The sequence below is a fragment of the Calliopsis andreniformis genome, unplaced genomic scaffold (assembly GCF_051401765.1).
Source record: "Calliopsis andreniformis isolate RMS-2024a unplaced genomic scaffold, iyCalAndr_principal scaffold0004, whole genome shotgun sequence".
Taxonomy (NCBI): Eukaryota; Metazoa; Arthropoda; class Insecta; order Hymenoptera; family Andrenidae; genus Calliopsis; species Calliopsis andreniformis.
In genome coordinates this window covers 15,320,573-15,333,925 of record NW_027480424.1, presented here as the reverse complement: position 1 = coordinate 15,333,925, position 13,353 = coordinate 15,320,573, and positions in this window count along the sequence as shown.

Genomic DNA, 13,353 nt, shown 5'->3' with positions numbered 1-13,353 from the left:
TAGTTAGTGCCTCAGAAGTCAACGCCAGAAGCATAAAATACAATATAAATACAACAGTTTTTCCAACGTATAAAACGAATAATTGCAACCAGTATGAAAGTTATGGTCATTTCTACGTTTCGGGCAACCTAGGCTTCACTCTATGGCGTTCTTCCACTACATCGAATAGCAACGGCCTCAGAAGTCAACGCCTGAAGCATAAAATACAATAAAAATACAACAGTCTTTCCGTCCTATAACAGGAATAATTGCAACCCGTGTGAAAGAGATGGTCATTTGTACGTTCCAGGCAACCTAGTCTTCACTCTAGGGCGTTGTTCCACCAGATCGAATTGTTAGGGCCTAAGAAGTCAACGCCAGAACCATAAGATACAATATAAAGATAACAGTTTTTCCATCGTATAGATCGAATAATAGCAACCAGTGTGAAAGTTATGGTCACTTCTACGTTCCGGGCAACCTAGGCTTCACTCTAGGGCGTTGCTCCACCAGATCAAACATTTAGGGCCTTAGAAGTCAACGACCGAAGCATAAAATACAAAATAAATAGAACAGTTTTTCCATTGTATAAAACGAATAATAGCAACCAGTGTGAAAGTTATGGTCATTTCTACGTTCGGGCAACCTGGGCTTCACTCTAGGGCGTTGCTCCACCAGATCAAACAGCTAGGGCCTTAGAAGTCAACGCCCGAAGCATAAAATACAATATAAATATAACAGTTTTTCCATCGTATAGAACGAATAATAGCAACCAGTGTGAAAGTTAACGTCATTTCTACTTTCCGGGCAACCTAGGCTTCACCCTAGGTCGTTGCTCCAACAGATTGAATAGTTAGGGCCTTAGAAGTCAACGCCCGATGCATAAAATACAAAATAAATAGAACAGTTTTTCCATCGTGTAAAACGAATAATTGCTACCGGTGTGAAAATTATGGTCATTTCTACGTTCCGGGCAACGTAGGCTTCACTCTAGGGCGTTGTTCCAACAGATCGAACACTTAGGGCCTAAGAAGGCACCGCCAGAAGCATAAAATACAATATAAATATAACAGTTTTTCCATCGTATAAAACGAATAATAGCAATCAGTGTGAAAGCTATGGTCATTTCTAAGTTCCGGGCAACCTAGGCTTCACCCTAGGGCGTCGCTCCAACAGATTGAATAGTTAGGGCCTTAGAAGTCAACGCCCGACGCATAAAATGCAATAAAAATGCAAGAGTTTTTCCATCGTATAAAAGGATTAATTGCAACCAGTTTGAAAGTGATGGTCATTTCTACGTTCCGGGCAACCTAGGCTTCACCCTAGGTCGTTCTTCCACCAGATGGAATAGTTAGGGCCTTAGAAGTCAACGCCCGAAGTATAAAATACAAAATAAATAGAACAGCTTTTCCATAGTATAAAACTAATAATTTCAACCAGTGTGAAAGTAATGGGCATTTCTACATTCCGGACAACCTAGGCTTCACTCTAGGGCGTTGCTCCACCACATCGAATAGCTACGGCCTTAGAAGTCAACGCCAGAAGCATAAAATACAATAAATATACAAGAGTTTTTCCATCGTATATCAGGAATAATTGCAACCAGTGTGAAAGTGATGGTCATTTCTACGTTCCGGGCAACGTAGGCTTCACTCTAGGGCGTTGTTCCAACAGATCGAACACTTAGGGCCTAAGAAGGCACCGCCAGAAGCATAAAATACAATATAAATATAACAGTTTTTCCATCGTATAAAACGAATAATAGCAATCAGTGTGAAAGCTATGGTCATTTCTAAGTTCCGGGCAACCTAGGCTTCACCCTAGGGCGTCGCTCCAACAGATTGAATAGTTAGGGCCTTAGAAGTCAACGCCCGACGCATAAAATGCAATAAAAATGCAACAGTTTTTCCATCGTATAAAAGGATTAATTGCAACCAGTTTGAAAGTGATGGTCATTTCTACGTTCCGGGCAACCTAGGCTTCACCCTAGGGCGTTGTTCCGCCAGATGGAGTAGTTTGGGCATAAGAAGTCAACGCCCGACGCATAAAATGCAATAAAAATGCAACAGCTTTTCCATCGTATAAAACGTATAATAGCAACCAGTGTGAAAGTGATGGTCATTTCTACGTTCCGGGCAACCTGGGCTACACTCTACGGCGTTGTTCCACCAGATCGAATAGTTAGGGCCTAAGAAGTCAGCGCCAGAAAAATAAAATACAATATAAATATAACAGTTTTTCCATCGTATAAAACGAATAATAGCAGCCAGTGTGAAAGTTATCGACATTTCTACGTTCCGGGCAACCTAGGCTTAACCCTACGGCGTTGCTCCAACAGATCGAATAGTTAGGGCCTTAGAAGTCAACGCCCGACGCATAAAATGCAATAAAAATGCAACAGTTTTTCCATCGTATATCAGGAATAATTGCAACCAGTTTGAAAGTGATGGTCATTTCTACGTTCCGGGCAACCTAGGCTTCACCCTAGGGCGTCGTTCCGCCAGATGGAGTAGTTAGGGCATAAGAAGTCAACCCCCGACGCATAAAATGCAATAAAAATGCAACAGTTTTTCCATCGTATAAAAGGATTAATTGCAACCAGTTTGAAAGTGATGGTCATTTCTACGTTCCGGGCAACCTAGGCTTCACCCTAGGGCGTTGTTCCACCAGATGGAATAGTTAGGGCATAAGAAGTCAGCGCCAGAAGCATAAAATACAATATAAATATAACAGTTTTTCCATCGTATAAAACGAATAATAGCAGCCAGTGTGAAAGTTATGGTCATTTCTACGTTCCGGGCAACCTACGCTTCACCCTAGGGCGTTGCTCCAACAGATCGAATAGTTAGTGCCTCAGAAGTCAACGACCGAAGCCTAAAATACAAAATAAATAGAACAGTTTTTCCATTGTATAAAACGAATAATAGCAACCAGTGTGAAAGTTATGGTCATTTCTACGTTCGGGCAACCTGGGCTTCACTCTAGGGCGTTGCTCCACCAGATCAAACAGCTAGGGCCTTAGAAGTCAACGCCCGAAGCATAAAATACAATATAAATATAACAGTTTTTCCATCGTATAGAACGAATAATAGCAACCAGTGTGAAAGTTAACGTCATTTCTTCTTTCCGGGCAACCTAGGCTTCACCCTAGGGCGTTGCTCCAACAGATTGAATAGTTAGGGCCTTAGAAGTCAACGCCCGATGCATAAAATACAAAATAACTAGAACAGCTTTTCCATCGTGTAAAACGAATAATTGCTACCGGTGTGAAAATTATGGTCATTTCTACGTTCCGGTCAAGCTAGGCTTCAGCATAGGGCGTTACTCCACCAGGTCAAACAGTTAGTTCCTTAGAAGTCAACGCCCGAAGCATAAAATACAAAATAAATAGAACAGTTTTTCCATCGTATAGAACGAATAATAGCAACCAGTGTGAAAGTTAACGTCATTTCTACTTTCCGGGCGACCTAGGCTTCACCCTAGGGCGTTGCTCCAACAGATTGAATAGTTAGGGCCTTAGAAGTCAATGCCCGAAGCATAAAATGCAATAAAAATACAACAGTTTTTCCATCGTATAAAAGGATTAATTGCAACCAGTTTGAAAGTAATGGTCATTTCTACGTTCCGGGCAACCTAGGCTTCACTCTAGGGCGTTGCTCCACCAGATCGAATAGTTAGTGCCTTAGAAGTCAACGCCAGAAGCATAAAATACAATATCAATACAACAGTTTTTCCAACGTATAAAACGAATAATTGCAACCAGTATGAAAGTTATGGTCATTTCTACGTTCGGGGCAACCTAGGCTTCACTCTATGGCGTTCTTCCACTACATCGAATAGCAACGGCCTCAGAAGTCAATGCCTGAAGCATAAAATACAATAAAAATACAACAGTCTTTCCGTCCTATAACAGGAATAATTGCAACCCGTGTGAAAGTGATGGTCATTTGGACGTTCAAGGCAACCTAATCTTCTCTCTAGGGCGTTGTTCCACCAGATCGAATTTTTAGGGCCTAAGAAGTCAACGCCAGAAGCATAAGATACAATATAAAGGTAACAGTTTTTCCATCGTATAGAACGAATAATAGCAACCAGTGTGAAAGTTATGGTCACTTCTACGTTCCGGGCAACCTAGGCTTCACTCTAGGGCGTTGCTGCACCAGATCAAACAGTTAGGGCCTTAGCAGTCAACGACCGAAGCATAAAATACAAAATAAATATAACAGTTTTTCCATTGTATAAAACGAATAATAGCAGCCAGTGTGAAAGTTATGGTCATTTCTACGTTCCGGGCAACCTAGGCTTCACCCTAGAGTGTTGGTCCAACAGATCGAATAGTTAGTGCCTTAGAAGTCAACGGCCGAAGCATAAAATACAAAATAAATAGAACTGTTTTTCCATCGTATAAGAGGATTAATTGCAACCAGTTTGAAAGTGATGGTCATTTCTACGTTCCGGGCAACCTAGCCTTCACTCTAGGGCGTTGCTCCACCAGATCGAATAGCTAGGGCCTTAGAAGTCAACGCCCGAAGTATAAAATACAAAATAAAGAGTACAGTTTTTCCATTGTATAAAACGTATAATTGCTACCGGTGTGAAAGTTATGGTCATTTCTACGTTCCGGGCAACCTAGGCTTCACTCTTGGTCGTTGTTCCACCAGATGGAATAGCTAGGGCCTTAGAAGTCAACGCCCGAAGTATAAAATACAAAATAAATAGAACAGTTTTTCCATCGTATAAAACTAATAATTTCAACCAGTGTGGAAGTAATGGGCATTTCTACGTTCCGGACAACCTAGGCTTCACTCTAGGGCGTTGCTCCACCACATCGAATAGCTACGGCCGTAGAAGTCAACGCCAGAAGCATAAAATACAATAAATATACAAGAGTTTTTCCATCGTATATCAGGAATAATTGCAACCAGTGTGAAAGTGATGGTCATTTCGACGTTCCGGGCAACGTAGGCTTCACTCTAGGGCGTTGTTCCATCAGATCGAACACTTAGGGCCTAAGAAGGCACCGCCAGAACCATAAAATACAATATAAATATAACAGTTTTTCCATCGTATAAAACGAATAATAGCAATCAGTGTGAAAGTTATGGTCATTTCTAAGTTCCGGGCAACCTAGGCTTCACCCTAGGGCGTCGATCCAACAGATTGAATAGTTAGGGCCTTAGAAGTCAACGCCCGACGCATAAAATGCAATAAAAATGCAACAGTTTTTCGATCGTATAAAAGGATTAATTGCAACCAGTTTGAAAGTGATGGTCATTTCTACGTTCCGGGCAACCTAGGCTTCACCCTAGGGCGTTGTTCCGCCAGATGGAGTAGTTAGGGCATAAGAAGTCAACCCCCGACGCATAAAATGCAATAAAAATGCAGCAGTTTTTCCATCGTATAAAAGGATTAATTGCAACCAGTTTGAAAGTGATGGTCATTTCTACGTTCCGGGCAACCTAGGCTTCACCCTAGGGCGTTGTTCAACCAGATGGAATAGTTAGGGCATAAGAAGTCAACGCCAGAAGCATAAAATACGGTATAAATACAACAGCTTTTCCATCGTATAAAACGTATAATAGCAACCAGTGTGAAAGTGATGGTCATTTCTACGTTCCGGGCAACCTGGGCTACACTCTACGGCGTTGTTCCACCAGATCGAATAGTTAGGGCCTAAGAAGTCAGCGCCAGAAGCATAAAATACAATATAAATATTACAGTTTTTCCATCGTATAAAACGAATAATAGCAGCCAGTGTGAAAGTTGTGGTCATTTCTACGTTCTGGGCAACCTAGGCTTAACCCTAGGGCGTTGCTCCAACAGATCGAATAGTTAGGGCCTTAGAAGTCAACGCCCGACGCATAAAATGCAACAAAAATGCAACAGTTTTTCCATCGTATAAAAGGATTAATTGCATCCAGTTTGAAAGTGATGGTCATTTCTACGTTCCGGGCAACCTAGGCTTCACCCTAGGGCGTTGCTCCAACAGATCGAATAGTTAGTGCCTCAGAAGTCAACAACCGAAACATAAAATACAAAATAAATAGAACAGTTTTTCCATTGTATAAAACGAATAATAGCAAGCAGTGTGAAAGTTAACGTCATTTCTACTTTCCGGGCAACCTAGGCTTCACCCTAGGGCGTTGCTCCAACAGATTGAATAGTTAGGGCCTTAGAAGTCAACGCCCGATGCATAAAATACAAAATAAATAGAACAGTTTTTCCATCGTGTAAAACGAATAATTGCTACCGGTGTGAAAATTATGGTCATTTCTACGTTCCGGTCAACCTAGGCTTCACCATAGGGCGTTACTCCACCGGATCGAATAGTTAGGGCCTAAGATGTGAACCCCAGAAGCATAAAATACAATATAAATACAACAGTTTTTCCATCATACAAAACGAATAATTGCAACCAGTATGAAAGCTAGGGTCATTTCTACTTTACGGGCAGCCTAGGCTACACCCTAGGGCGTTGCTCTTACAGATTGAATGGTTAGGGCCTTAGAAGTTAATGCCCGAAGCATAAAATGCAATAAAAATACAACAGCTTTTCCATCGTATAAAAGGATTAATTGCAACCAGTTTGAAAGTGATTGTAATTTCTACGTTCCGGGCAACCTAGCCTTCACTCTAGGGCGTTGCTCCACCAGATCGAATAGCTAGGGCCTTAGAAGTCAACGCCCGAAGCATAAAATACAAAATAAAGAGTACAGTTTTTCCATTGTATAAAACGTATAATTGCTACCGGTGCGAAAGTTATGGTCATTTCTACGTTCCGGGCAACCTTGGCTTCACCCTAGGTCCTTGTTCCACCAGATGGAATAGTTAGGGCCTTAGAAGTCAACGCCCGAAGTATAAAATACAAAATAAATAGAACAGTTTTTCCATCGTATAAAACTAATAATTTCAACCAGTGTGAAAGTAATAGGCATTTCTACGTTCCGGACAACCTAGGCTTCACTCTAGGGCGTTGCTCCACCACATCGAATAGCTACGGCCTTAGAAGTCAACGCCAGAAGCATAAAATACAATAAATATACAAGAGTTTTTCCATCGTATTTCAGGAATAATTGCAACCAGTGTGAAAGTGATGGTCATTTCTACGTTCCGGGCAACGTAGACTTCACTCTAGGGCGTTGTTCCAACAGATCGAACACTTAGGGCCTAAGAAGGCACCGCCAGAAGCATAAAATACAATATAGATATAACAGTTTTTCCATCGTATAAAACGAATAATAGCAATCAGTGTGAAAGTTATGGTCATTTCTAAGTTCCGGGCAGCCTAGGCTTCACCCTAGGGCGTCGCTCCAACAGATTGAATAGTTAGGGCCTTAGAAGTCAACGCCCGACGCATAAAATGCAATAAAAATGCAACAGTTTTTCCATCGTATAAAAGGATTAATTGCAACCAGTTTGAAAGTGATGGTCATTTCTACGTTCCGGGCAACCTAGGCTTCACCCCAGGGCGTTGTTCCGCCAGATGGAGTAGTTAGGGCATAAGAAGTCAACCCCCGACGCATAAAATGCAATAAAAATGCAACAGTTTTTCCATCGTATAAAAGGATTAATTGCAACCAGTTTGAAAGTGATGGTCATTTCTACGTTCCGGGCAACCTAGGCTTCACCCTAGGGCGTTGTTCCACCAGATCGAATAGTTAGGGCCTAAGAAGTCAGCGCCAGAAGCATAAAATACAATATAAATATAACAGTTTTTCCATCGTATAAAACGAATAATAGCAGCCAGTGTGAAAGTTATGGTCATTTCTACGTTCCGGGCAACCTAGGCTTCACCCTAGGGCGTTGCTTCAACAGATCGAATAGTTAGTGCCTTAGAAGTCAACGGCCGAAGCATAAAATACAAAATAAATAGAACTGTTTTTCCATCGTATAAAACGAATAATTGCTACCGGTGTGAAAGTTATTTCTATTTCTACGTTCCGGGCAACCTAGCCTTCACTCTAGGGCGTTGCTCCACCAGATCGAATAGCTAGGGCCTTAGAAGTCAACGCCCGAAGCATAAAATACAATATAAATATAACAGTTTTTCCATCGTATAGAACGAATAATAGCAACCAGTGTGAAAGTTAACGTCATTTCTTCTTTCCGGGCAACCTAGGCTTCACCCTAGGGCGTTGCTCCAACAGATTGAATAGTTAGGGCCTTAGAAGTCAACGCCCGATGCATAAAATACAAAATAACTAGAACAGCTTTTCCATCGTGTAAAACGAATAATTGCTACCGGTGTGAAAATTATGGTCATTTCTACGTTCCGGTCAACCTAGGCTTCAGCATAGGGCGTTACTCCACCAGGTCAAACAGTTAGTTCCTTAGAAGTCAACGCCCGAAGCATAAAATACAAAGTAAATAGAACAGTTTTTGCATCGTATAGAACGAATAATAGCAACCAGTGTGAAAGTTAACGTCATTTCTACTTTCCGGGCGACCTAGGCTTCACCCTAGGGCGTTGCTCCAACAGATTGAATAGTTAGGGCCTTAGAAGTCAATGCCCGAAGCATAAAATGCAATAAAAATACAACAGTTTTTCCATCGTATAAAAGGATTAATTGCAACCAGTTTGAAAGTAATTGTCATTTCTACGTTCCGGGCAACCTAGGCTTCACTCTAGGGCGTTGCTCCACCAGATCGAATAGTTAGTGCCTTAGAAGTCAACGCCAGAAGCATAAAATACAATATCAATACAACAGTTTTTCCAACGTATAAAACGAATAATTGCAACCAGTATGAAAGTTATGGTCATTTCTACGTTCGGGGCAACCTAGGCTTCACTCTATGGCGTTCTTCCACTACATCGAATAGCAACGGCCTCAGAAGTCAATGCCTGAAGCATAAAATACAATAAAAATACAACAGTCTTTCCGTCCTATAACAGGAATAATTGCAACCCGTGTGAAAGTGATGGTCATTTGGACGTTCAAGACAACCTAATCTTCTCTCTAGGGCGTTGTTCCACCAGATCGAATTTTTAGGGCCTAAGAAGTCAACGCCAGAAGCATAAGATACAATATAAAGGTAACAGTTTTTCCATCGTATAGAACGAATAATAGCAACCAGTGTGAAAGTTATGGTCACTTCTACGTTCCGGGCAACCTAGGCTTCACTCTAGGGCGTTGCTGCACCAGATCAAACAGTTAGGGCCTTAGCAGTCAACGACCGAAGCATAAAATACAAAATAAATAGAACAGTTTTTCCATTGTATAAAACGAATAATAGCAACCAGTGTGAAAGTTATGATCATTTCTACGTTCGGGCAACCTGGGCTTCACTCTAGGGCGTTGCTCCACCAGATCAAACAGCTAGGGCCTTAGAAGTCAACGCCCGAAGCATAAAATACAATATAAATATAACAGTTTTTCCATCGTATAGAACGAATAATAGCAACCAGTGTGAAAGTTAACGTCATTTCTACTTTCCGGGCAACCTAGGCTTCACCCTAGGGCGTTGCTCCAGCAGAGCGAATAGTTAGGGGCTTACAAGTCAACGCCCGATGCATAAAATACAAAATAAATAGAACAGTTTTTCCATCGTGTAAAACGAATAATTGCTACCGGTGTGAAAATTATGGTCATTTCTACGTTCCGGTCAACCTAGGCATCACCATAGGGCGTTACTCCACCAGATCGAATAGTTAGGGCCTAAGATGTGAACCCCGGAAGCATAAAATACAATATAAATACAACAGTTTTTCCATCATACAAAACGAATAATTGCAACCAGTATGAAAGCTAGGGTCATTTCTACTTTACGGGCAACCTAGGCTACACCCTAGGGCGTTGCTCTTACAGATTGAATAGTTAGGGCCTTAGAAGTTAATGCCCGAAGCATAAAATGCAATAAAAATACAACAGTTGTTCCATCGTATAAAAGGATTAATTGCAACCAATTTGAAAGTGATGGTCATTTCTACGTTCCGGGCAACCTAGCCTTGACTCTAGGACGTTGCTCCACCAGATCGAATAGCTAGGGCCTTAGAAGTCAACGCCCGAAGCATAAAATACAAAATAAAGGGTACAGTTTTTCCAATGTATAAAACGTATAATTGCTACCGGTGTGAAAGTTATGGTCATTTCTACGTTCCGGGCAACCTCGGCTTCACCCTAGGTCGTTGTTCCACCAGATGGAATAGTTAGGGCCTTAGAAGTCAACGCCCGAAGTATAAAATACAAAATAAATAGAACAGTTTTTCCATAGTATAAAACTAATAATTTCAACCAGTGTGAAAGTAATGGGCATTTCTACATTCCGGACAACCTAGGCTTCACTCTAGGGCGTTGCTCCACCACATCGAATAGCTACGGCCTTAGAAGTCAACGCCAGAAGCATAAAATACAATAAATATACAAGAGTTTTTCCATCGTATATCAGGAATAATTGCAACCAGTGTGAAAGTTATGGTCATTTCTACGTTCCGGGCAACCTGGGCTTCAGCCTAGGGCGTTGCTTCAACAGATCGAATAGTTAGTGCCTTAGAAGTCAACGGCCGAAGCATAAAATACAAAATAAATAGAACTGTTTTTCCATCGTATAAAACGAATAATTGCTACCGGTGTGAAAGTTATTCCTATTTCTACGTTCCGGGCAACCTAGCCTTCACTCTAGGGCGTTGCTCCACCAGATCGAATAGCTAGGGCCTTAGAAGTCAACGCCCGAAGCATAAAATACAAAATAAATAGTACAGTTTTTCCATTGTATAAAACGTATAATTGCTACCGGTGTGAAAGTTATGGTCATTTCTACGTTCCGGGCAACTTAGGCTTCACCCTAGGTCGTTGTTCCACCAGATGGAATAGTTAGGGCCTTAGAAGTCAACGCCCGAAGTATAAAATACAAAATAAATAGAACAGTTTTTCCATCGTATAAAACTAATAATTTCAACCAGTGTGAAAGTAATGGGCATTTCTACGTTCCGGACAACCTAGGCTTCACTCTAGGGCGTTGCTCCGCCACATCGAATAGCTACGGCCTTAGAAGTCAACGCCAGAAGCATAAAATACAATAAATATACAAGAGATTTTCCATCGTATATCAGGAATAATTGCAACCAGTTTGAAAGTGATGGTCATTTCTACGTTCCGGGCAACCTAGGCTTCACCCTAGGTCGTCGTTCCGCCAGATGGAGTAGTTAGGGCATAAGAAGTCAACCCCCGACGCATAAAATGCAATAAAAATGCAACAGTTTTTCCATCGTATAAAACGAATAATTGCAACCAGTATGAAAGTTATGGTCATTTCTACGTTCGGGGCAACCTAGGCTTCACTCTATGGCGTTCTTCCACTACATCGAATAGCAACGGCCTCAGAAGTCAATGCCTGAAGCATAAAATACAATAAAAATACAACAGTCTTTCCGTCCTATAACAGGAATAATTGCAACCCGTGTGAAAGTGATGGTCATTTGGACGTTCAAGGCAACCTAATCCTCTCTCTAGGGCGTTGTTCCACCAGATCGAATTTTTAGGGCCTAAGAAGTCAACGCCAGAAGCATAAGATACAATATAAAGGTAACATTTTTTCCATCGTATAGAACGAATAATAGCAACCAGTGTGAAAGTTATGGTCACTTCTACGTTCCGGGCAACCTAGGCTTCACTCTAGGGCGTTGCTGCACCAGATCAAACAGTTAGGGCCTTAGCAGTCAACGACCGAAGCATAAAATACAAAATAAATATAACAGTTTTTCCATTGTATAAAACTAATAATTTCAACCAGTGTGAAAGTAATGGGCATTTCTACATTCCGGACAACCTAGGCTTCACTCTAGGGCGTTGCTCCACCACATCGAATAGCTACGGCCTTAGAAGTCAACGCCAGAAGCATAAAATACAATAAATATACAAGAGTTTTTCCATCGTATATCAGGAATAATTGCAACCAGTGTGAAAGTGATGGTCATTTCTACGTTCCGGGCAACGTAGGCTTCACTCTAGGGCGTTGTTCCAACAGATCGAACACTTAGGGCCTAAGAAGTCAGCGCCAGAAGCATAAAATACAATATAAATATAACAGTTTTTCCATCGTATAAAACGAATAATAGCAGCCAGTGTGAAAGTTATGGTCATTTCTACGTTCCGGGCAACCTCGGCTTCACCCTAGGGCGTTGCTCTTACAGATTGAATAGTTAGGGCCTTAGAAGTTAATGCCCGAAGCATAAAATGCAATAAAAATACAACAGTTGTTCCATCGTATAAAAGGATTAATTGCAACCAATTTGAAAGTGATGGTCATTTCTACGTTCCGGGCAACCTAGCCTTGACTCTAGGACGTTGCTCCACCAGATCGAATAGCTAGGGCCTTAGAAGTCAACGCCCGAAGCATAAAATACAAAATAAAGGGTACAGTTTTTCCAATGTATAAAACGTATAATTGCTACCGGTGTGAAAGTTATGGTCATTTCTACGTTCCGGGCAACCTCGGCTTCACCCTAGGTCGTTGTTCCACCAGATGGAATAGTTAGGGCCTTAGAAGTCAACGCCCGAAGTATAAAATACAAAATAAATAGAACAGTTTTTCCATAGTATAAAACTAATAATTTCAACCAGTGTGAAAGTAATGGGCATTTCTACATTCCGGACAACCTAGGCTTCACTCTAGGGCGTTGCTCCACCACATCGAATAGCTACGGCCTTAGAAGTCAACGCCAGAAGCATAAAATACAATAAATATACAAGAGTTTTTCCATCGTATATCAGGAATAATTGCAACCAGTGTGAAAGTTATGGTCATTTCTACGTTCCGGGCAACCTGGGCTTCAGCCTAGGGCGTTGCTTCAACAGATCGAATAGTTAGTGCCTTAGAAGTCAACGGCCGAAGCATAAAATACAAAATAAATAGAACTGTTTTTCCATCGTATAAAACGAATAATTGCTACCGGTGTGAAAGTTATTCCTATTTCTACGTTCCGGGCAACCTAGCCTTCACTCTAGGGCGTTGCTCCACCAGATCGAATAGCTAGGGCCTTAGAAGTCAACGCCCGAAGCATAAAATACAAAATAAATAGTACAGTTTTTCCATTGTATAAAACGTATAATTGCTACCGGTGTGAAAGTTATGGTCATTTCTACGTTCCGGGCAACTTAGGCTTCACCCTAGGTCGTTGTTCCACCAGATGGAATAGTTAGGGCCTTAGAAGTCAACGCCCGAAGTATAAAATACAAAATAAATAGAACAGTTTTTCCATCGTATAAAACTAATAATTTCAACCAGTGTGAAAGTAATGGGCATTTCTACGTTCCGGACAACCTAGGCTTCACTCTAGGGCGTTGCTCCGCCACATCGAATAGCTACGGCCTTAGAAGTCAACGCCAGAAGCATAAAATACAATAAATATACAAGAGATTTTCCATCGTATATCAG